A 22,979-nucleotide genomic window follows, 5' to 3' on the forward strand; every position below is an offset into this window, starting at 1 on the left:
CACAGGTGCACCTTGTGCTGGGGACAATAAAAGACTCCACTAAAATGTGCAGTATTGTCACACAAAACAATGGGTTATAGTGTGGGCAGGCAGAAGCTATGGACAACGAACACAATATTATTTCATTTCATCAGTGGCAATTTGAATGCACAGAGATACTGTGACGAGATACTGAGGCCCATTGTCGTGACATTCATCTGCCACCATCATGTCATGTTTCAGCACGATAATGCAAGGCCCCATGTCGCGAGGATCTGTACACACATTCTGGAAGCTGAAAATCTCCCAGTTCTTCCATGGCCTGCATACTCACCAGACATGCCACCCATTGAGCATGTTTGGGATGCTCTGCATCAACGTGTTCCAGACAGAGTGTTCCAGTTCCCGCCAATATCCAGCGACTCCAGCAACATTCCACAGGCCACAATCAACAGCCTGATCAACTCTATGCAAAGGAGATGTGTCACGCTGCATGAGGCAAATGGTGGTCACACCAGATACTGACTGGTTTTCTGATCCACACCCCTACCTTTATTTTAGGTACAGTATCTGTGACCAAGAGATGCATTCCTAGTCATGAAATTCATAGATTAGGCCCAATGAATTTATTTCAATTGACTGATTTCCTTATACACTGCTCAAAAAAATAAAGGGAACACTTAAACAACACAATGTAACTCCAAGTCAATCACACTTCTGTGAAATCAAACTGTCCACTTAGGAAGCAACACTGATTGACAATAAATGTCACATGCTGTTGTGCAAATGGAATAGACAAAAGGTGGAAAATATAGGCAATTAGCAAGACACCCCCCAAAAAGGAGTGATTCTGCAGGTGGTGACCACAGACCACTTCTCAGTTCCTATGCTTCCTGGCTGATGTTTTGGTCACTTTTGAATGCTGGCGGTGCTTTCACTCTAGTGGTAGCATGAGACGGAGTCTACAACCCACACAAGTGGCTCAGATAGTGCAGTTCATCCAGGATGGCACATCAATGCGAGCTGTGGCAAAAAGGTTTGCTGTGTCTGTCAGCGTAGTGTCCAGAGCATGGAGGCGCTACCAGGAGACAGGCCAGTACATCAGGAGACGTGGAGGAGGCCGTAGGAGGGCAACAACCCAGCAGCAGGACCGCTACCTCCGCCTTTGTGCAAGGAGGTGCACTGCCAGAGCCCTGCAAAATGACCTCCAGCAGGCCACAAATGTGCATGTGTCTGCTCAAACGGTCAGAAACAGACTCCATGAGGGTGGTATGAGGGCAGAATAAACATATTCAAAAACATGCATTCTGTTTGCAATAAGGAACTAAGCACAAAAGTAATACTTCAAAAAATGTGGCAAAGAAATTTACTTTTTGTCCTGAAAAAAAGTGTTATGTTTTTGGGGAAAATCCAACAGTACTACTGTTCATATTTTCAAGAATGGTGGTGGTTGCATAATTTTATGGGTATGCTTGTCCTCGGCAAAGACTAGGGTTTTTTTTTTTAGGATAAAAATAAACGGAATAGATACAAGCAAAATCCTAGAGGAAAATCTATCTCAGTCTGCTTTCCAACAGATACCGTGTGTCACGTTCTGACCATAGTTCTTGTGTGTTTTGCTTGTTTTAGTGTTGGTCAGGAAGTGAGCTGGTGGGCATTCTATGTTGTGTGTCTAGTTTGTCTGTTTCTATGTTTGGCCTAATATGGTTCCCAATCAGAGGCAGGTGTTTTGTGTTGTCTCTGTTTGGGAATCATATTTAGGTGGCTTGTTGTGTGTTGGGATTTTGTGGGTGGTTGTTTCCTGTCTTTGTGTTTTCTCTGCACCAGATAGGGCTGTATCGGTTTGCCACATTTTGTTATTTTGTATCGTTGTGTGTTCACATTTTCGTTTTATTAAACATGTTGAGCACTGGCTACGCTGCCTGTTGGTCCGATTCTGTGAAATCAAACTGTCCACTTAGGAAGCAACACTGATTGAAAATAAATTTAAAATGCTGTTGTGCAAATGGAATAGACAAAAGGTGGAAATTATAGGCAATTAGCAAGACACCCCCAATAAAGGAGTGATTCTGCAGGTGGTGACCACAGACCACTTCTCAGTTCCTATGCTTCCTGGCTGATGTTTTGGTCACTTTTGAATGCTGGCGGTGCTCTCACTCTAGTGGTAGCATGAGACGGAGTACAACCCACACAAGTGGCTCAGGTAGTGCAGCTCATCCAGGATGGCACATCAATGCGAGCTGTGGCAAGAAGGTTTGCTGTGTCTGTCAGCGTAGTGTCCAGAGCATGGAGGCGCTACCAGGAGACAGGCCAGTACATCAGGAGACGTGGAGGAGGCCGTAGGAGGGCAACAACCCAGCAGCAGGACCGCTACCTCCGCCTTTATGCAAGGAGGAGCACTGCCAGAGCCCTGCAAAATGACCTCCAGCAGGCCACAAATGTGCATGTGTCTGCTCAAACGGTCAGAAACAGACTCCATGAGGGTGGTATGAGGGCCCAACGTCCACAGGTGGGGGCTGTGCTTCCAGCCCATATTAGGCTATCATATGGCAACATAATTATATATTGTACATACTATTAGCGTCAACATACATTGTTTAATTTAATTTGATATATATATATTCAACTTTTTCCAATATCATTTCATTTGTTTTAAATGTAATCTTTTGGTACAACCATAACGCATAATAAGCATCATTAATCCAAATCAAATGTTATTTCTCACATACACATGGATAGCAGGTGTTAATGCGAGTGTAGCGAAATGCTTGTGCTTCTAGTTCCGACTGTGCGGTAATATCTAACAAGTAATCTAACAATTTCACAACAACTTCCTTATACACACAAGTGTAAAGGATTGAAAAAGTATATGTAGATAAATATATATGGATGGGCGATGGCCGAACGGCATAGGCAAGATGCAGTAGATGGTATAGAGGGCAGTATATACATATGAGATGATTAATGTAGGGTATGTAAACATTATATAAAGTGGCATTGTTTAAAGTGGCTAGTGATCCATTTATGACATGATTTGATTGAGTTGGAGGCGTGCATGGCCATGCAGTCATGGGTGAACAGGGAGTACAGGAGAGGGCTCAGAACGCACCCTTGTGGGGCCCCAGTGTTGAGGATCAGCGGGGTGGAGATGTTTCCTACCCTCACCACCTGGGGTGGCCCGTCAGGAAGTCCAGGACCCAGTTGCACAGGGCCGGGTCGAGACCCAGGGTCTCGAGCTTAATGACGAGTTTGGAGGGTACTATAGTGTTAAATGCTGAGCTGTAGTCGATGAACAGCATTCTTACATAGGTATTCCTCTTGTCCAGATGGGTTAGGGCAGTGTGATTGTGATTGCGCCGTCTGTGGACCTATTGGGGAGGTAAGCAAATTGGAGTGGGTCTAGTGTGTCAGGTAGGGTGGAGGTGATTTGGTCCTTGACTAGTCTCTCAAAGTACTTCATGATGACAGAAGTGAGTGCTACGGGGCGATAGTAATTTAGCTCAGTTACTTTCGCTTTCTTGGGAACAGGAACAATGGTGGCCCTCTTGAAGCATGTGGGAACAGCAGACTGGGATAAGGATTAATTGAATATGTCTGTAAACACACCAGCCAGCTGGTCTGCGCATGCTCTGAGGACGCTGCTAGGGATGCTGTCTGGGCAGGCAGTCTTGCGAGGGTTAACACGTTTAAATGTTTTACTCACGTTGGCTGCAGTGAAGGAGAGCCCGCAACAGTGGTAACATATTGGGTGTACGCTGATAAGCTGTAGAAAGAATATATTCATTTATAAGACTTGTTCATAAACAACAAAAATTCGAACACCTCTTCTGCAAAGGGTGCTGCCGTTTTGCCCTCGAAACACAGGCGGTGCTGACACACCCCAAGCACCGCTCCTTCCCGTGGCTATGCCTGACTTTTATATGAAATAGTAGTTAGATAACATCTGTGTGTTTATTCTTCAATATACTGTAGATGTACCATGGTGCACATAAAGCCGTAAAGCCGTAATGTCGTATATGGTTGGGTTACTGTTTGGCAAACTGACTCGGGAGTCAATGGCACCATTGTGAGTAGAGATCTGGCAAAAAAAAATAGAATATCTATTTTCAGACGGGAGTGTTTGGAGATGGACATAAAACAAATGAAGCATGCTTATTGATTCTCGTTTTGCTAGCTTCAGCTTCCCGGGGAACTATGAAGGCTCTTCATCCTCTATCAAATGACACGGCTCATTGTTCACTACGAGCTAATAAAGAGCTTTACTGGCATGATCATGTATTCTCTTAGGCTCGTAACATACTCTCATTAAAAATGGAGCCTATTTTGCATGCAAACAGGAATGATTAAAGGTACTACCACCTATTGTACGCGTTCAGGGAATATTTTATATTTGGGTATGCGTTATTATGATATGGCGGGGTGTTTTAAGGGAATACACTAGGGACTCCATATTTAATCAAACTTCATGACAAAGTTGAGTATAAGATAACAATGCATTTCCAAGAACGGACGTTTAGATTGGTTAATTGATACTGTGACCATTTGAAACAAAGGGAAACTCAGGTGCATATTTTATCAAGCATACAATATCTTGCTATGCCGGAGATCTGTTCTTTTTTATTCTGGATAACTGCTGCACAAGATTGACTTTCTTAGTTATTTTGGTGCATTCTTTATCGGCTTCTGATGTTCTCAATACGTGTACCTTTACAGGAAAACGCAGCCTCCTCTTTCACTGGTGGTAGGAAAAGTTCAATGCGACATTTTGAAGAACTAATAAAAGTGTCCTTCCTCTCATTTGCTGTTATTATTTGTTGACCTCCCTTGGATTGTGCTGCTGTCTACTGCAACCACATACAGAATCTGCATCTGAACCCAGGGTCACAGCAGAACTACAGCGGAATCTCAGAGGACGCAAAGGCCAAGATTAATGTTCTGAACTGAGCAGAGAAGGTCGGCCACACGATCTGCATTTTGGCTCCCGCGTCATTAAAACAAGCCTTAACCTCCTGTAAGGCTATGTTGTTTACAATGCCCTCTCTCTGCCCTCATGTTGTTCTGAGAGTGGAACCGCCCTGACCTTTCAAGTCCAATTTCTGGCAAATAATGATAATTACCTCATCACTTCCTCTCCTCTACAAGTCCTCATTAGCATGGTCAAATGATGAGGCTGACTTGAGCGCTTGCTTCCACATAGTCCAGGTTGTTGGGATATTTATTATTGCGTCTTTGCAGGTGTGTTGTACTTTGTACTTTGTACAAATATTGTGTTTATCTTGGTGTCAAAGACAGGGAGTTGAGCCCTGCCTTGTATTCTAGCTCTGCTAGATATTCAAGCCCTACTGGATTTAATCTTTGAAAGTGTAGTTTCCTTCTTGATCATCTTATCCAACTTGGGTTGGGTTTAGAAGACTTGAACACGGTTACCTACACGAGGCATTTAGAAACCAATCCAGTTGAGAATAGACAATGCCAGTGGCTATGCTATGCAGCTGCCTGTGCTTTCCTCACTAGTATTCTGCTCGGGTCAGCAGTGTAAGCAGCACTGCGGTACTAGACGTGTTGGAAGCTGTCTGAAAGGCTCTCTAGGTGTAACATACCTCTTTAAATCTGATGAGGTCCCATGAGACCAGACTGCTGTGGCTCATTCAACTAAATCAGGGCCCCAGGAAAACCTTCACTGCTAATGGGGAGATCTTAGCCCCACATGCAAACAATACTTTGACAGAGAGATACTCAATCATTCTGAAGAAAATGATCACCATTTGACACCGCTTGATTTTATATCACTTTGTCGTTCATTCATGCCAATGGCGAAAAAGAAGAGCCTTGGTAGTGATATCACCGACAGTGAAATAGACTCAAAATGGCAGCTCCTTTCTTGTGAGTAACTGTATTTGTTTATTACGAGTGTGCTGTTGTTTCACAAGAAGCAGGTTTTAAAAGACTCAACATCTCTGATAGTGAGGAGAGATAGCCTTTCGCTGCACACATTTCAGAAGACTTAAACGATTCTCGATCCCAGTGTGTCTCGGCCCGCCACTGCCGTAACAGATGCTCCAAAATTGAATATAGATTTCAGTGAGGAAGACAGCATGCCCGATGAATCTCAATTTGCCACTGTCCATATTTCATAGCCACCTCTGTCGTAAAGGGGGATGGTGAAGCAACTTCAGCTAGACCTGCCAAACTGTCACTCAATAGTAGTCTGAGGTTGATCTGCATTCCATGAAGCCAGTAAGCTCCATTCAAGACAGACCCATGTTACCATTTCCTATGCAGAGCTGCAAAGCAAAGTGCCAACATTATGTGTTAGCGGTAAAGGCTATTCTTGGTCAAATATGAAATCTTCCGAAGGTCTTTGAGAAACCAGACCTTTCATGTATCCCTTTTTGATTTTGATCTCATCTTATGATAATAAGCAACGGTACACTCTTGGAAAAAAGGGTTCCACAAGGGTTTTTCAGTTGTCCCGAAACTATATATGCTTCTGCTACTGATGAGTCCATTTATGGATTGAAAGTACAGTAAACTAGCAATTAGTCTCCATTGTTTTGCTCCAGGAGTACATATAGTTTACACAAAAGCCCTATATGCCTTGTTTGAGAACAATTCATTTCTGTCGACTTGATGTACTATATTTGGACGTGTTTATTGACTTGCAGTTGTCGATGTTGTTGTTATTATTATCAGTGGCGTGTATTCATGGTTGCCAAGGGCAGCCAGGCTTCCCCAAAGGATTTAGCAAGAAAAAAGAAAAAATCTTTAGTCTCTCTGTGTTTCATAAGTTTCCTTCAATTCGCAATAGAATGAATGTATCTCACCAGAGAAAGCATCCGAGCGAGCGAAACAGCGCCCCTCTATCTGATGCTCTCTGGTCGAAAATAGTATGACCTTGTTGCCACATGTAACATTGAATGCAGGGGAAGCCAGCGAGCATTTGGCCTCCCTTGATAAAAAAATATACATTAATAGCCAATCAGCATTGAGCAAACTAAGGGAGCTCAACTGGGAATGGTCCTGGCACACCAAAAAGAAGTGTCAAGGGAAGTCCGTTTGGATTTGGCTTAAAAATATATTTTAATTTGTTGCATCTCGTTGTGTTGTTGTCCTCCGGTGGCTAACTAGCTAGCCAGTTAGATAAAATTGTCCTTTTCCTAAATTAGCCACGGACAGAGATAGGGATTTGGAAATATGGTTTTACCTAATTCTCCGTACTGGCCAATGATTACAATGGTGATTCTGATCCAACCATAATTTCATACATTGTGCCTCTGGCCTGAGTGGATGGAGGCTCCATATGTAGCTAGGTCAGTGGCATTCGGTGCTGTTAAAGATAAGGGAGGACATCTTTTTTTCATGAGCATGGCTTTATATCTATCACAACATATTGGATGAATGTCATTCATATTCCATTCACCCAGTTTAATGTGACATCAATGCTACTACATATTACTAAAAGTGTCCCTATAACCATCATCAGGTTGCTACAACCTAGCCTATGAATGAAATATTATAACGTAGGTGCACACAAGTCGAGAGAAAATGTTGCAAACTAGAGTTTCTATTGGACAAATTCAGGTATGTTTATCCCCGTTTCATTTGCTTCCATTTGAGAAACTCTTAATGGGAAACAATTCAAACAGTTCACATTCATAGCAGCCACGTTGTATTCCTTCTTCCATCTATGCGCTCTCCTCCTCTCACCTTTCCCTTCCTTTGTGGACTTCAATGCACAACACATCAGCTTATTGTAACCAGGCAAAAAAATAACTTTCCAAGCCAAACCATATCATAATTGCTACAATCTGTAACGGCGGTCCTCCTCCTCTTCGACCGAAAAAGAGGAGTATTGAGGGAACCAAGGCGCAGCGAAGTTTGAACACATATTTATTTAAACGAAAACACGAACTTGATTAAACTAACAAAACAACAAACGGTGTAGACAGACCTAAACGACGAACTTACATAAAACAAGTAGAACGCATGAATAGGACAATTAGACTACACAAACCGAACAAACGTAACAGTCCCGTATGGTGCAAACAATTACACAGACACGGAAGACAATCACCCACAACGAACACTGTGACAACGGCTACCTAAATATGACTCTTAATTAGAGGAACGCCAAACACCTGCCTCTAATTAAGAGCCATACCAGGCAACCCAAAACCAACACAGAAACAGAAAACATAGAATGCCCACCCAACCTCACGTCCTGACCAACTAACACACATAACAAACTAACATAAATAGGTCAGGAACGTGACATAACCCCCCCCATAAGGTGCGAACTCCGGGCGCACCAGCACAAAGTCTAGGGGAGGGTCTGGGTGGGCATCTAACCACGGTGGTGGCTCAGGCTCCGGGCGAGGTCCCCACCCCACCATAGTCAATCCCCACCTCCATCTACCCCTAAAAATGTCCACCCATATCCCACAAAATCCTCTTTGTAACATCCATGACAGGGACAGCACCGGGACAGTGGAATAAATCAAGACAGAGGGATAGATAAGAATAAAGAGGTAGATCAAGATAGAGAGGGAGATCATAATAGAGGGGCAACTCCGGACTGAAAGGCAGCTCCGGACAGAGAGACAGCTCTGGACTGAGGGGCAGTTCTGGGTATATAGCCATTTCTGGCTGAAGGGCAGCTCCTGGCTGACTGACGAATCTGGACGCTCATGGCAGGCTGACGGCTCTCGACGCTCATGGCTGGCTGACGGCTCTCGACGCTCATGGCAGGCTGACGGCTCTCGACGCTCATGGCAGGCTGACGGCTCTCGACGCTCATGGCAGGCTGACGGCTCTCGACGCTCATGGCAGGCTGACGGCTCTCGACGCTCGTGGCAGGCTGACGGCTCTCGACGCTCATGGCAGGCTGACGGCTCTCGACGCTCGTGGCAGGCTGACGGCTCTCGACGCTCGTGGCAGGCTGACGGCTCTCGACGCTCATGGCAGGCTGACGGCTCTCGACGCTCATGGCAGGCTGACGGCTCTCGACGCTCATGGCAGGCTGACGGCTCTCGACGCTCATGGCAGGCTGACGGCTCTCGACACTCATGGCTCGCTGGCGGCTCTGGCAGATCCTGTCTGGTTGGCGGCTCTGGCAGATCCTGTCTGGTTGGCGGCTCTGGCAGATCCTGTCTGGTTGGCGGCTCTGGCAGATCCTGTCTGGTTGGCGGCTCTGGCAGATCCTGTCTGACGGGCGGCTCTAGCGGCTCCTGTCTGGCGGGCGGCTCTAGCGGCTCCTGTCTGGCGGACGGCTCTGTAGGCTCATGGCAGACGGGCGGCTCTGTAGGCTCATGGCAGACGGGCGGCTTTGCAGGCTCATTGCAGACGGATGGCTCAGACGGCGCTGGGGAGACGGATGGCTCAGATGGCGCTGAGGAGACGGATGGCTCAGATGGCGCTGGTGAGACGGATGGCTCAGATGGCGCTGGTGAGACGGATGGCTCTGGCCGGATAAGGCGCACTGTAGACCTGTTGCGTGGTGCCGGAACTGGAGGCACCGGGCTAAGGATACGCACCTTCATACTAGTGCGGGGAGTAGGGACAGGGCACACTGTACTCTCAAAGCCCACTCTATACCTGGTGCGAGGTACCGGCACTGGTGACACCGGGCTGAGGACAAGCACATCAGGATTAGTAGGGGGAGAAGATACAGTGTGTACAGGGCTCTGGAGACGCACAGGAGGCTTAGTGCGTGGTGCCGGAACTGGAGGCACCGAACTGGATACACGCACTACAGGGAGAGTGCGTGGAGGAGGAACAGGGCTCAGGAGACGCACTGGTAGCCTAGTGCGTAGTGTAGGCACTGTAGGTACTAGGCTGGGGCGGGGAGGTGGTGCCGGAAATACCGGACCGTGGAGGCGTACTGGCACTCTTGAGCATTGAGCCTGCCCAACCTTACCTGGTTGAATACTCCCGGTTGCCCGACCAGTGCGGGGAGGTGGAATAACCCGCACCGGCCTATGTAGGCGAACCGGGGAAACCATGCGTAAGGCAGGTGCCATGTATGCCGGCCCGAGGAGACGCACTGGAGACCAGACGTGTTGAGCCGGCCTCACCTGGCTCAATACCCAATCTAGCCCTACCAGTGCGGGGAGGTGGAATAACCCGCACTGGGCTATGCACTCGTACAGGAGACACCGTGCGCTCTACTGCGTAACACGGCGCCTGCCCGTACTCCCGCTCTCCACGGTAAGCCTGGGAAGTGGGCGCAGGTCTCCTACCTGCCCTTGGCCCACTACCTCTTAGCCCCCCCCAATAAATTTTTGGGTGTTACTCACGGGCTTTTTGGGCTTCCGTGCCAGACGCGTTCCCTCATAACTCCGGTTCCTCTCTCCGGTAGCCTCTGCTCTCCTCAGTGCCTCCAGCTGTTCCCATGGGAGGCGATCCCTACCAGCCAGGATCTCCTCCCATGTGTAGCAACCTTTCCCGTCCAATATATCGTCCCAAGTCCATTCCTCCTTCTTTTCCTGTCCCTTACTCCATTTACTCCGCTGCTTGGTTCTGGAGATTTGGTGGGTGATTCTGTAACTGCGGTCCTCCTCCTCTTCGACCGAAAAAGAGGAGTATTGAGGGAACCAAGGCGCAGCGAAGTTTGAACACATATTTATTTAAACGAAAACACGAACTTGATTAAACTAACAAAACAACAAACGGTGTAGACAGACCTAAACGACGAACTTACATAAAACAAGTAGAACGCATGAATAGGACAATTAGACTACACAAACCGAACAAACCGTAAACAGTCCCGTATGGTGCAAACAATTACACAGACACGGAAGACAATCACCCACAACGAACACTGTGACAACGCCTACCTAAATATGACTCTTAATTAGAGGAACGCCAAACACCTGCCTCTAATTAAGAGCCATACCAGGCAACCCAAAACCAACACAGAAACAGAAAACATAGAATGCCCACCCAACCTCACGTCCTGACCAACTAACACACATAACAAACTAACATAAATAGGTCAGGAACGTGACACACACAGCCGACATCTTTGTAGAATATTAGCTAAAGTTTTTAGTTTTAACGACTAGCTGGCTAATCATTGCCCATGAAAGGAAGTTAGGCTAGCAAGCAAGCATTTTAGCCTAGGACAACAACAAATAAAAGTGTGTACTGTACTGTATGACAGAGTCATAGACCATTTCGACAACATGAAACAGAGGAGGATGGCATTGGCGTTGCTCTACAAGTAGGGTGAGTCATGTTTTTTCTACTTACGCCCACCACACACACACATTAATCAGTTCCATGGACAGCCACATGATATTTAGCTTACCTTGATTGGACTGAATAATTTTTGGATCTTTTTTAGATGTCACTGTATTAGACTACGCATAGGTGATTTGATGATGTTGAAATAAATGGCAGCTCCTCTTTTCTTTTGTGAGTTGCGGTAACTCTCCAGTGTTCTAAATCAATAGTTGTTAAGTAGTTGAAAATGTCGGAAACATTAACTTTGCTTGACCATGCTGTATGTCATGTAACTGTTTGTTACATACAATATGCTTTGTAAACGTCACCGGACAGAGGTTGCTCTCCGGTTATTGAGCAAACAATGCAATTATCATAACACATAGGTTGTAATATGGCTTTTTCCCCCCCGGCTTCCCCAGTGATTTCACCCAAGCACCACTGCTGTTTATTATTGTAATTCCTATCTTACTCTTGTCTGCGTGACTAATGGTATCTAATGCATATTATAACTGGCAGTCTGCAAATATTGAAGATCATGCAGCACCCACATATTCAGATGAACGCACTGCCCTTTTCTCTTTTCATTCTAACACTTCCATAATAACATTCATCCAGGTGAGAGAGGATGTCATTTTTGTCCCATAAATCATTTCCCTTTGAGGATACTTCCTGGTTCTTCAAGGCTCAGCAGTATTGCAATGAAATTTCAGTTTAGATGTAGCTATCAATGTTTTCTTTAGATACTCGTCTGAAGTGCCTTCAAGTGGATTTTGAACCAATTGTTCTCTAGGCCATTACCCGCCGTCAGACTCGACCACACCTGAAATTACCCTGTGGCAAAAGGTATAATAAGGTTATTACAACACCATATAATAGCGCAAGTGGTAGATTATGGTAAAATTCAATTTTTCCAACAAAACCCCTTCAAGAGCAAATCGTGGTTAAAAGAGTAAATCATAGCTCCTGCACTCGTCCTATGGCCCCCCATAGCAGGGGACTAATTGTCTGCCCAGGAGGTGACATCACCCTAACAAGCTCATTATGTTTGTATAATGATCTCTGTAACACATTCCTACCTCTAAAGTGGGAAAAATACAGCATTCTACATGTAGAATTAGTGCCATGTCCTTACAGTGGCAAGTACCACACTCAATCAGCGAGATGGCAAGAATAACATACAAAATGCAGAACAATGATCCTTGCTGGCGTCTACTGTTTTGTTGTTAGCATTGTTTTATGTGGTTCAACTGGATGCACTCAGAATGCACATTAAGATGTTTTGCCTTTTAGAAACCCTTTGGAGTACATTACACAATGCCACTGGGGGCCTCGGTGGAGGGGCAGTGCTTTGTAATATAATTAGAGTCGACACGGTACATGTGTCTGTGTGTGTTGCCGGTTCTCATTAGCGAAACGTGGGCCACTGAGTCGGCAGAGGGGAACAGAGAGGGAGCATGTGGAGCTGCAGTTTCTTCTGCCGCCCTGCTTCCCTCAGAGGAGCAACTCGGAGGCCCTGTGAGCCATAGCCAGTCAAGTCTGCTTTATTTGATATCGAGCCCTTCAGGACGTGAGTGCCACAGAGCGCTGCAAACACTGCCTGGTGGAGTTAATATGTTTGGAGGTGGTGGAGTTGTGGTTAAGAAAAGAAAGAATGCAGAAGGTAAAAATGTCTAATGAGCTTTGTTAATAGGGTCTGGATAACAAGGGTACACACTTTAAGTTGCTATGGATGGGACCTGTATTTATACAGTAAATACTCCACGTTAGGGTGGCTATAGTACACCCAGTCCAGTTCTCACGTTTCATATTCCTAATGCAAAATTAGATGTATTATAAATGTGTCAATAGAAAGATGTCCCTAACCTAACATTAACATAAATAATATATTGTTTATGGCACCGTTGTATTGTATCTATTTATTTATTTGGGAGGGAGCGTTGGTGAATCAGATCAACTTCCTATCACTTCTCTCTGTTTTTTACCTCCATCGGAGCCAACATGGTTTTTAATTGGTATAATGATGTGATTAATTGGTTTCTTGTCATCCATCACAACAAGCCGGCAGATTTGCGCACAGTAAGGAGTAAATCAAGCATGTGTTTACAAATAATCAAATGCTTAAGATTGAAAGGAATGTATAAAGGATGTCCAGCTGTGCAAAGTAATTAGATTATCTGTATTAAACGGAGCTCCTTTAGATGAAAAGACACCCATTCAGTTTGGTGAGAAAGCATTCCTCATTGGTCTTTTATACTTCAGTTCCTTCCAAAAAAAATCACACCCCTTAACTTTTTCCACATTTTGTTGTGTTACGAAAATGGGACTAAAATGTATTACATTCTCATTTTTGTCAATGGCCTACACAAAATACTCTGTCATCTCAAAGTGCAAGGTTATTATTATTATTTTTTATTCATCGAACACAAATTTTTCTTGATTAGATCATTGTTATACCACCTGAGTCATACATGTTAGAATCACCTTTGGCTGTGATTACAGCTGAGAGTATTTCTGGGTAAGTCTTTAAGAGCTTGTATACCTGGATTGCGCAATATTTGCCCATTATTCTTTTAAAAAATTGTCAAGTTGGTTGTTGATCATTGCCAGAAATTATATCAATTTTCAAGTCTCGCCATATATTTTTCAAGCCGATTTAAATCAAAACTGTAAGTAGGCCACTCAGGAACATACAATGTCGTCTTGTCCTTGTGTTTTAGGTTATTGTCTTGCTGAAAGGTGAATTTGTTTCCCAGTGTGTCACGCCCTGACCTTAGAGATCCTTTTTATGTCTCTATTTTGCTTGGTCAGGGCGTGAGTTTGGGTGGGCATTCTATGTCTGGTGTTCTATGCTGTTCTATGTTTTGTATTTCTATGTGTTTGGCCTGGTATGGTTCCCAATCAGAGGCAGCTGTCTATCGTTGTCTCTGGTTGAGAACCATACTTAGGTAGCCTGTTCCCACCTGTGTTTGTGGGTAGTTTCTTTCTGTCTCTGTGCTGCACCAGACAGAACTGTTTCGTGTTGGTCTATTTTCTATATTTTGTCTTAGTGTTCTGAGTTAAAATTTAATATTAACATGGACACTTACCACGCTGCGTTTTGGTCCGATCTTGACTACTCTTCATCAGACGAAGAGGATCATTACACAGTGTAACGGCAGCCTTCCTCCTCTTCACGAGAAGAGAGGGTGTAACAGGGATCGGACCAACACGCAGCGTAGCCAGTGCTCAACATGTTTAATAAAACGAAACTGTGAACACTTACAACGATACAAAATAACAAAATGTGGCAAACCGATACAGCCCTATCTGGTGCAGAGAAAACACAAAGACAGGAAACAACCACACACAAAATCCCAACACACAACAAGCCACCTAAATATGATTCCCAAACAGAGACAACACAAAACACCTGCCTCTGATTAGGAACCATATTAGGCCAAACATAGAAACAGACAAACTAGACACACAACATAGAATGCCCACCCAGCTCACGTCCTGACCAACACTAAAACAAGCAAAACACACAAGAACTATGGTCAGAACGTGACAGTACCCCCCTCCTGAGGTGCGGACTCCGAACGCACCCCCTAAAACTCTAGGGGAGGGTCTGGGTGGGCATCTGTCCACGGTGACGGCTCCGACGCTGGACGAGGACACCACTCCACCATTGTCTTTGTCCCCCTCCTTAGCGTCCTTTGAGTGGCGACCCTCGCCGCCGACCTTGGCCTAGGAACCCTCACAAAGGGCCCCATCAGACTGAGGAGACAGCTCCGAACCGAGAGGTAGCTTAGGACAGAGAGGTAGCTCAGCACAGAGAGGTAGCTCAGGACGAATGGCAGCTCCGGACTGGCGGGCAGCTCCGGACTGGGGGTAGCCCCGGACTGGGGGGCAGCTCATGACTAGAGGCCAGCTCATGACTGGAGGCCAGCTCATGACTGGAGGCCAGCTCATGACTGGAGGGCAGCTCATGACTGGAGGGCAGCTCATGACTGGAGGGCAGCTCATGACTGGCGGGCAGCTCATGACTGGCGGGCAGCTCATGACTGGCGGGCAGCTCATGACTGGCGGGCAGCTCCTGACTGGCTGGCGGATCCTGACTGGCTGGCGGCTCTGGCAGCTCCTCACTGGCTGGCGGCTCTGGCAGCTCCTGACTGGCGGGCGGCCCTGGCAGCTCCTGACTGGCGGGCGGCTCTGGCGGCTCCTGACTGACATATGGCTCTAATGGCTCGGGACAGACGGACGGCTCAGATGGCGCTGGGCAGGCAGGCAGCTCAGATGGCGCTGGGCAGGCAGCTCAGTTGGCGCTGGGCAGGCAGGCAGGCAGCTCAGATGGCGCTGGGCAGACGGGTGGCTCAGACCTGCTGAGGCGCACAGTAGGCCTGGTGCGTGGTGCCGGAACTGGTGGTACCAGTTTGTAGCTGCTGCTGCCGCTGCTGCCGCTGCTGCCCGTTACTACGTTGCTTGATTCGAGTTTGGTGGGTGGTTCTGTAATGGCAGCCTTCCTGTTGTTTAAGTGTTCCCTTTATTTTTTTGAGCAGTGTATATAGAGTTTGCGACTCTCTTTATTTCATTGTATAGCTGACGTAATTTTGGAATGTTGCAATAAAAAAAATATGAAACCACTGTTTTATTGCATTATTGGTATAAATACAAATGGGATCGGAGTAGGGGAGAGAAAAAAACATGGGATATTTAAAAACATATCTTACAACCTTCATACTTTAGGCTACAACTATTCCTGTGAGGCTACAACATTCCTACCAGGCTAGCATTTAGCATTTAAATGTCTCAGAAAATAATTTAGGATTTATTCAAACCTGGTTCTAGCCAACCAAAATGGATAGAAACCCTGGGCCTGGTGTATCTAGTACCCGAAGGATGACAAGCGTGTCAAAAGGGGAATGTGTCAATGTGCTGAGGGAACGGGTCATAACACAGAGATGACCGCATCGTGGAGGAGATACGACTGCAAAGGTTTTTATTAGAATAAAAGGTAATTAAATTAATGATACATATACAACACAAGGTTAAAACACATGCAAGACATACGTAATAATCGACTAATATGAAATGTAACATCGATAAAACAAGTAACAATGAAAAAAATTGAAAGAAAAATTACAACTGCTTGGTTAAAATATTAATTACACCAAATCGGCCTCAAGATGCCCACAGACAACGTGTCCCCCAGAGGGAGCAGAACCCCAGCCCGCGCTATCGCCACACAATGGAGACTGAAGTGGTGGCACCCGAAGCAGGATAACTCTTTGAAGCGGTGGATCTGGTGCAATGGAGATAAGATTCGACCAGGAAGGGCTAAGGACATCAACAAGACGAGGGAAAACCACTTTTGACGCAGCAAAAGGAAGCACAACCCAAATGGATGCACAGTCCCGTGACTCCCTCCACTTCCCCATGCAACTAGACACAGGCCGCCTGCGGCTCTCTGTTGGGAGATATCACAAAAAATAAACCAAGAAGCACTGTCCCATGGGGTTACTTCAACTCTGGCCCGTTCACCCACAAACGAGAGGTAGTAGTAGAGTACCCTCATCAAATTGTGCCTCAGTCTTCTGATTTGTCACGTCGTCGGAGAGGACGTACTCCATCCTACACGGCTAAGGACTTGGATCCATAGCAGAAATGGCTGACACACGTTACACTTATGCACGTTCACTGTACAATTCTGGACACCTTGGCCTTACATGCCCTGATGAGGACCTTTATCAGTGTCACCCCAGAGCATGAGGCCACTTTTGGTGTTTTATAAATACAGCGAAAGGTAGGACCAATGTTTTAATAAACTGCCGCCTTGCAGTTAATATTCTTTATTCAATGCGTTTTGGGGGGATTTATTATTAGTTTTTTGATGTTTTACAAAATGTCATATTATCGCAACGTTACTGTATTGACTACACGTGTGTGCTTTGCGTAATAGCTTGAGGATAGTATGGTGTTGGCTTCTGCAATTAGTCAACTGTGCTTTTTCTCCTGAACACAGTTGTTGTGTTGTGGTTTGTTGAGCAATTATTTCAAATTATTGTGTGCTTTGGTAGGAGGTTCTGGTGATAAGTGAGTCCACTTTGCTGCATTCAGTTGGGTGGCACAGGCCCGATTCTGCATGGAGTGTGTCAGCTCTGTTTTGTAAGCGGTGCACTCATGATTTATGCTCTTATCTAATCAGTTGTGGGGGTGTGGAGTCACACACAAACGCACTGCTGTACGATAGACAATTTAGTTTGAGTTGAGTCGGGTTCTCTCTCTCTCCCTCCTCCCTGTCACTCGCCCCCTCTTTCTCGCCCTCTTCTCTTCTCTCCCCATTGTGGTGGATATCAAGTGATTGGGAGCAGTGCTCACAATAGTATCCCAATTGTATTTTCTATTAGTTTACAATTCTAAACTTTGTGAAAAGAGCATGAGAACATTTTCAAATAAGGAACATGGGACTTTGATCGCTTTTCTCCGCAATGGTCCTGAAACCGTTTCTTTTTGTGCTCCATTTTATTATTCACAATCGTGTGTTTCCTAATTTAGTTACAACACCCCTCTCGCTTTGTCTCTCGTTATAATTCGTTATAACCCGTTATAATTATGCAGTACAAAGACTTGTGTGCACTGTTTACAACAGGCTCTTTTGCAAACAGCCACGAGTTAAATTAAGTTAGACTGTGGTGATACTGTTACTGAATCTTGTCCTATGCTTAGGCTACTCATCACATTAGGAATTGTATTGTATTGTTCGTTTGCATAGATGCATGCAATGCTTTATTATAAAGGTGCATTTTGTTTTTCAGCCCATACACCCAAACATCTTCCAGCGGCTATGAAGTCAGGGGCACAGCCCATGAATTGTACCTGTAACAAATTGGGGTCACTTCCAAAAAGGGAGATTTAAAAATGATAGCTAGTACAGTGACATTTGTTTACTCTGAGAGAGCTTACTTTTTGAGTTGGAATTACCATGAAGTAAGAGGCAATCTCATTTTATAGTCAGGCTCACACAACACCTTGCAATGGCTCTGTCACTCATCTCCCTATCACCACTTGACTGCTGGTGGAACGGGAAGAAACAAAGCTCAATGACAGACCTGGGTTTGAGTACTACTCAAAATAATAGAAAATACTTCTGTGCTTGATTAAGCTTGCCTGGCTTAATGGACCAATGGAATAGAAGCGCAAACTCTTGAAATCTGACACTCCAGGCTGGCTAAAACAAACACTCAAATTATTTGAAAGATTTTAAATAGTATTTGAACCTAGGTCAGCTAGAACCTAGGTCATGCTACTTCCATCCATCACACAAGTGCCTTAAAGAGATTGAACAGGTTCTTAAGCACTCACAAATTTGTAACATATTGTACGAATTGGAAATCTTAACATATCATACTAATTGCAGAAATATATACACTGACTGTACAAAACATTAGGAAAACCTTCCACATATTGAGTTGCACCCCCTTTTGCCCTTAATACATTGGGCGTGGACTCTACAAGGTGTCGAAAGCTTGATGCTGGCCAATGTTGACTCCAATGCTTCCCACAGTTGTGTCAAGTTGGCTGGATGTCCTTTGGGTTGTGGACCATTTTTGATAGACACGGGAAACTGTTGAGTGTGTAAAACCCAACACCATTGCAGCTCTTGACACACTCAAATGGGTCCGCCTGGCACCGACTACTACCATACCCCGTTAAATCTTGCCCATGCAACCTCTGACTGGCACACATACAGTACACAATACATGTCTCAATTGTCTCAAGACTTAAAAATACTTATTTTACCTGACTCCTACCCTTCATCTACACTGATTGAAGTGGATTTAACAAGTGACACCAATAAGGGATCATATCTTTCACCTGGTCAGTCTATGCTATGGAAAGAGCTGTATTTTGTATACTCAGTGTATACAGTACCAGTCAAAAGTTTGGACACACCTACTCATTAAATAAAGGTGAAATAAAAAATAAAATAATTCAAGGCTTTTTCTTTATTTTTACTATTTTCTAAATTGTAGAATAATAATGAAGACATCACCACTATGAAATAACACATATGGAATCATCAAAATATATTTTATCTTTGAGATTCTTCAAAGTAGCCACCCTTTGCCTTGATGACATTTTTGCACACACACTTGCCATTTTCTCAACCAGTTTCATGAGGAATGCTTTTCCAACAGTCTTGAAGGAGTTCCCACATTTGCTGGGTACTTGTTGGATGCTTTTCTTCACTCTGCTGTCCAATTCATCCCAAACCATCTCAATTGGGTTGAGGTCGGGTGATTGTGGAGGCCAGGCCATCTGATGCAGCACTCCATCACTCTCCTTCTTGGTCAAATAGCCCTTACAAAAGCTTGAGGTATGTTGGGACATTGTCCTGTTGAAAAACAAATGATAGTCCCACTAAGCGCAAACCAGATGGGATGGCGTATCACTGCAGAATGCTGTTGTAGCCATGCTGGTTAAGTGTTTTTTTAAATAAATAAATGACTGACAGTGTCACTAGCAAAGTACCCTCCCACCATCACACCTCCTCCTCCATGTTTCACGGTGGGAACCACACATGCAGAGATCGTCTGTTCACCTACTCTCATACTCTGCGTCTCACAAAGAAACGGCGGTTGGAACCAAAAATCTCAAATTTGGACTCATCAGACCAAATGACAGATTTCCACCAGTCTAATGTCCATTGCTTGTGTTTCTTGGCCCAAGCAAGTCTCTTATTCTTATTGGTGTCCTTTAGTGGTTTATTTGCAGCAATTTGACCATGAAGGCCTGATTTACATAGTGTCCTCTGAACAGTTGATGTTCAGATGTGTCTGTTACTTGAACCTTGTGAAGCATTTATTTGGCCTGCAATCTGAGTAGCAGTTAACTCTAATGAACTTATCCTCTGCTTCAGAGGTAACTCTGGGTCTTCCTTTCCTGTGGTGGTCCGAGCAGCTCCACAAAAGTCTAAGATCACCATGCTCAATGCCAACCGTCGGCCGGAGTGGTGTAAGCTCACCACCATTGGACTCTGTAGCAGTGGAAACTCATTCTCTGAAATTATGAATCACGCTTCACCATCTGGCAGTCCGACGAACGAATCTGGGGTTGGCGGATGCCAGGAGAATGCTACTTGCCCCAATGTATGGTGCCAACACTAAAGTTTGGTGGAGGAGGTGTAATGGTCTGGGGCTGTTTTTCATGGTTTGGGCTGGGCCCCTTAGTTCCAGTGAATGGAAATCTTAATGCTAAAGCATACAATTACATTCTAGACTTTTCTCAGCTTCCAACTTTGAGGCAACTGTTTGGGGAAGGCCCTTTCCTGTTTCAGCATGACAATGCCCCGTACAAAAAGCAAGGTCCATACAGAAATGATTTGTCGAGATCGTTGTGGAAGAACTTGACTGGCCTGCACAGAGCCCTGACCTCAACTCCATTGAACACCTTTTGGATGAATTGGAATGCGACTGCAAGCCAAGCCTAATCGCCTAACATCATTGTCCGATCTCACTAACGCTTGTGGCTAAATGGATGCATGTCCTCGCAGCAATGTTTCAACATCTAGTGGAAAGCATTCCCAGAAGAGTGGAGGTTGTTATAGCAGCAAAGTGAGACCAACTGCATATTAATGCCCATGATTTTGGAATGAGATGTTCGACAAGCAGGTGTCCACATACTTTTGGCCATGTAGTGTATATATATATATATATATTTATAATTTGTAAAAATTGCAGGATGTAACATGTTATATGAAATTCATGATGTTGAACACAATTGTGCACAATTTTTTGGGACGCATTTTGGCTCATGTGCGCTACTTTCAAAATATTGGCTGAAATTATACAAAACATCTGTATCATCACTTTAAAGGGTAAGGTCTTTTTTTTTTCAGTCTCCAATCCCAGATGGGAACTGTGAGAGAGAGCGAGGAAAAGGGGAACCCGAACACTGCTTTGTCAAGTTTCTGATATTATTGAGGGACTTTGGGGATGACGGGTGGCTTTCAGCCGCGGTGTTATTGATAAGTGGAGAAGTTGATGGTGATTGGTTCCGCTAGAGGCCACTTGTGCAATCAGCGCGTGCATACGGTGGACGACTTGAATATGGACATTTTATTCAGCATCAACGTGTGAGAGGTAATCAAGACATGGCAGAGATCAATCTCTTGACTGTTATGCACAAAATAGATCAGAGAATGGGTTTCAAGCAATAACCCGATGTTGAAGGGTATTTTGATAGGCATGAGTGCAACCTAAATTAATGACAGCAAGGACATTGTTTGCAAAGTCTGGTCATCTCTTTGTCTCACTGTTATGATTACTGCAGTACCGTGACCCCCAAAAACCCATTGTAACACATCATTTAATTCTGCTATGTTGTAACACCTCTAGGCCTACAAAAACGAGTCCTTGGAGTTAGTCTCCATTTTGGTTGTCAGGGCATGTGTAGATTATGTTGGGCACTGTGGGCAGGCTAAACCACGCCAATAGGTTTTCTGGTTAGACAAACAATATTTTTTTGCCTAAAGATTAGTTGAGTCGCAGAGACAGGATTCAGCAGTCTGGGACTTCAAGCAATGACGTTAGAAACTAATCCTGATTTGTTCTGTCTTTCTGTAAAATAAGCCACTCGGGGGCTGGTAGTTTGTTAATAAATAGAAAAAAATCCAATCAACATTCCTTATTCCGTGGCATTTCTCACTGTCGGGATCAAACTATCGAGAAACAGAAAATAACAATTTTAATAGAGTTAGTTTACTCCCCAACTAGCTCTATGCTATCAAGCTACTAGTTTTATATACTGTATAGCACTCTCTTTACTGGTATGTGTTGCCTGTAAATGGAGACATACCATTATACAGATGTCTCTTTACTGTAACCCTGATCTCTGCAATGACTGCTGTGGGAGTAGCTAGGCCCAATGCAAAAGGGAATTGAAACGGTCACTACGCGAGGATATGAGAGAACCTGGCTAAAGAAGCCACACTACAATCAACATTTTCAATGGAGGTCTTGAGTTACAACGGCATATTGACTTCCTGAGTCCCCTCGGGCTTATGTCCCCAGATTAGTCAAGACACTCAAAAACCCTTCATCTTAAACTATTGTGTAAGATTTTGTGCAACATTTCAATTAGGTTTTCAGAGTACTAGTTAATAGTTGGTAAAAGCAGTAGTAATAGACCATTTGAACCGATGTATGCAAGTGATACTTTGTACGTTTTTCTGAGCGCACTCACATCTCGAGACGTACGCCAAAAAGAATAATTGAATTGCTCTCCAAACCATGTTTTATCAAATTAAAAGTGAGTGGATTACGTTTAAATTAGCCACAGGGAGCCTTTTAAGGGGAAAAGCTTAGGAGTACAAGCAAGCACTGCTCACGAAGGCAATTTCTACCACTTAGGCAGGACAAATTAGTCTGCATGTAACTAAATATCGATATAACTAATGGATATTAGCCACCTTATTAACCCTGATTATTGATGCCAACATGCATCTAGTTATCAGTCAACTATGACCTTAGAATGAGAGGAAAATGTGCAAAACTGGCTAAACATCAGATTTCGGGTGATTTTTGGCATCGCCAAAAATGTTTTTAGGATCCAATCACAGGGGGAAATGTTCTTCTTTAGACCTATGACACATATTGTGACAGGTTTCTGGCATTTCCAGGTCCAATTCACCAGTGACCACGTATATCGAGGCTGATAAGCAGATTTCCAACTGGAATAGCCACAGATGAATGGATCACTGATAGGCATTTCCCCTGATTGGATCCACATTATTG

General features: G+C 44.6%; 1 protein-coding gene across 5 annotated transcripts in view; it reads right to left on the reverse strand.

The window, feature by feature from the left end:
* LOC129827957 (leucine-rich repeat and immunoglobulin-like domain-containing nogo receptor-interacting protein 2) overlaps nt 1–22,979 on the reverse strand; it is a 407,967-nt gene that overhangs the window by 162,165 nt on the left and 222,823 nt on the right. Inside the window, exon 4 of one of the 5 annotated variants that reach the window (XM_055889269.1) lies at nt 3,683–3,742. The exons of the other annotated variants lie outside the window; for them this stretch is intronic. The gene's annotated coding sequence lies outside the window, so the exon portion shown is untranslated. The remainder of the gene's footprint in view (nt 1–3,682; nt 3,743–22,979) is intronic. 5 annotated transcript variants of the gene reach the window in all.

This window comes from Salvelinus fontinalis, chromosome 29 (assembly GCF_029448725.1).
Source record: "Salvelinus fontinalis isolate EN_2023a chromosome 29, ASM2944872v1, whole genome shotgun sequence".
In the NCBI taxonomy this organism is placed as follows: Eukaryota; Metazoa; Chordata; class Actinopteri; order Salmoniformes; family Salmonidae; genus Salvelinus; species Salvelinus fontinalis.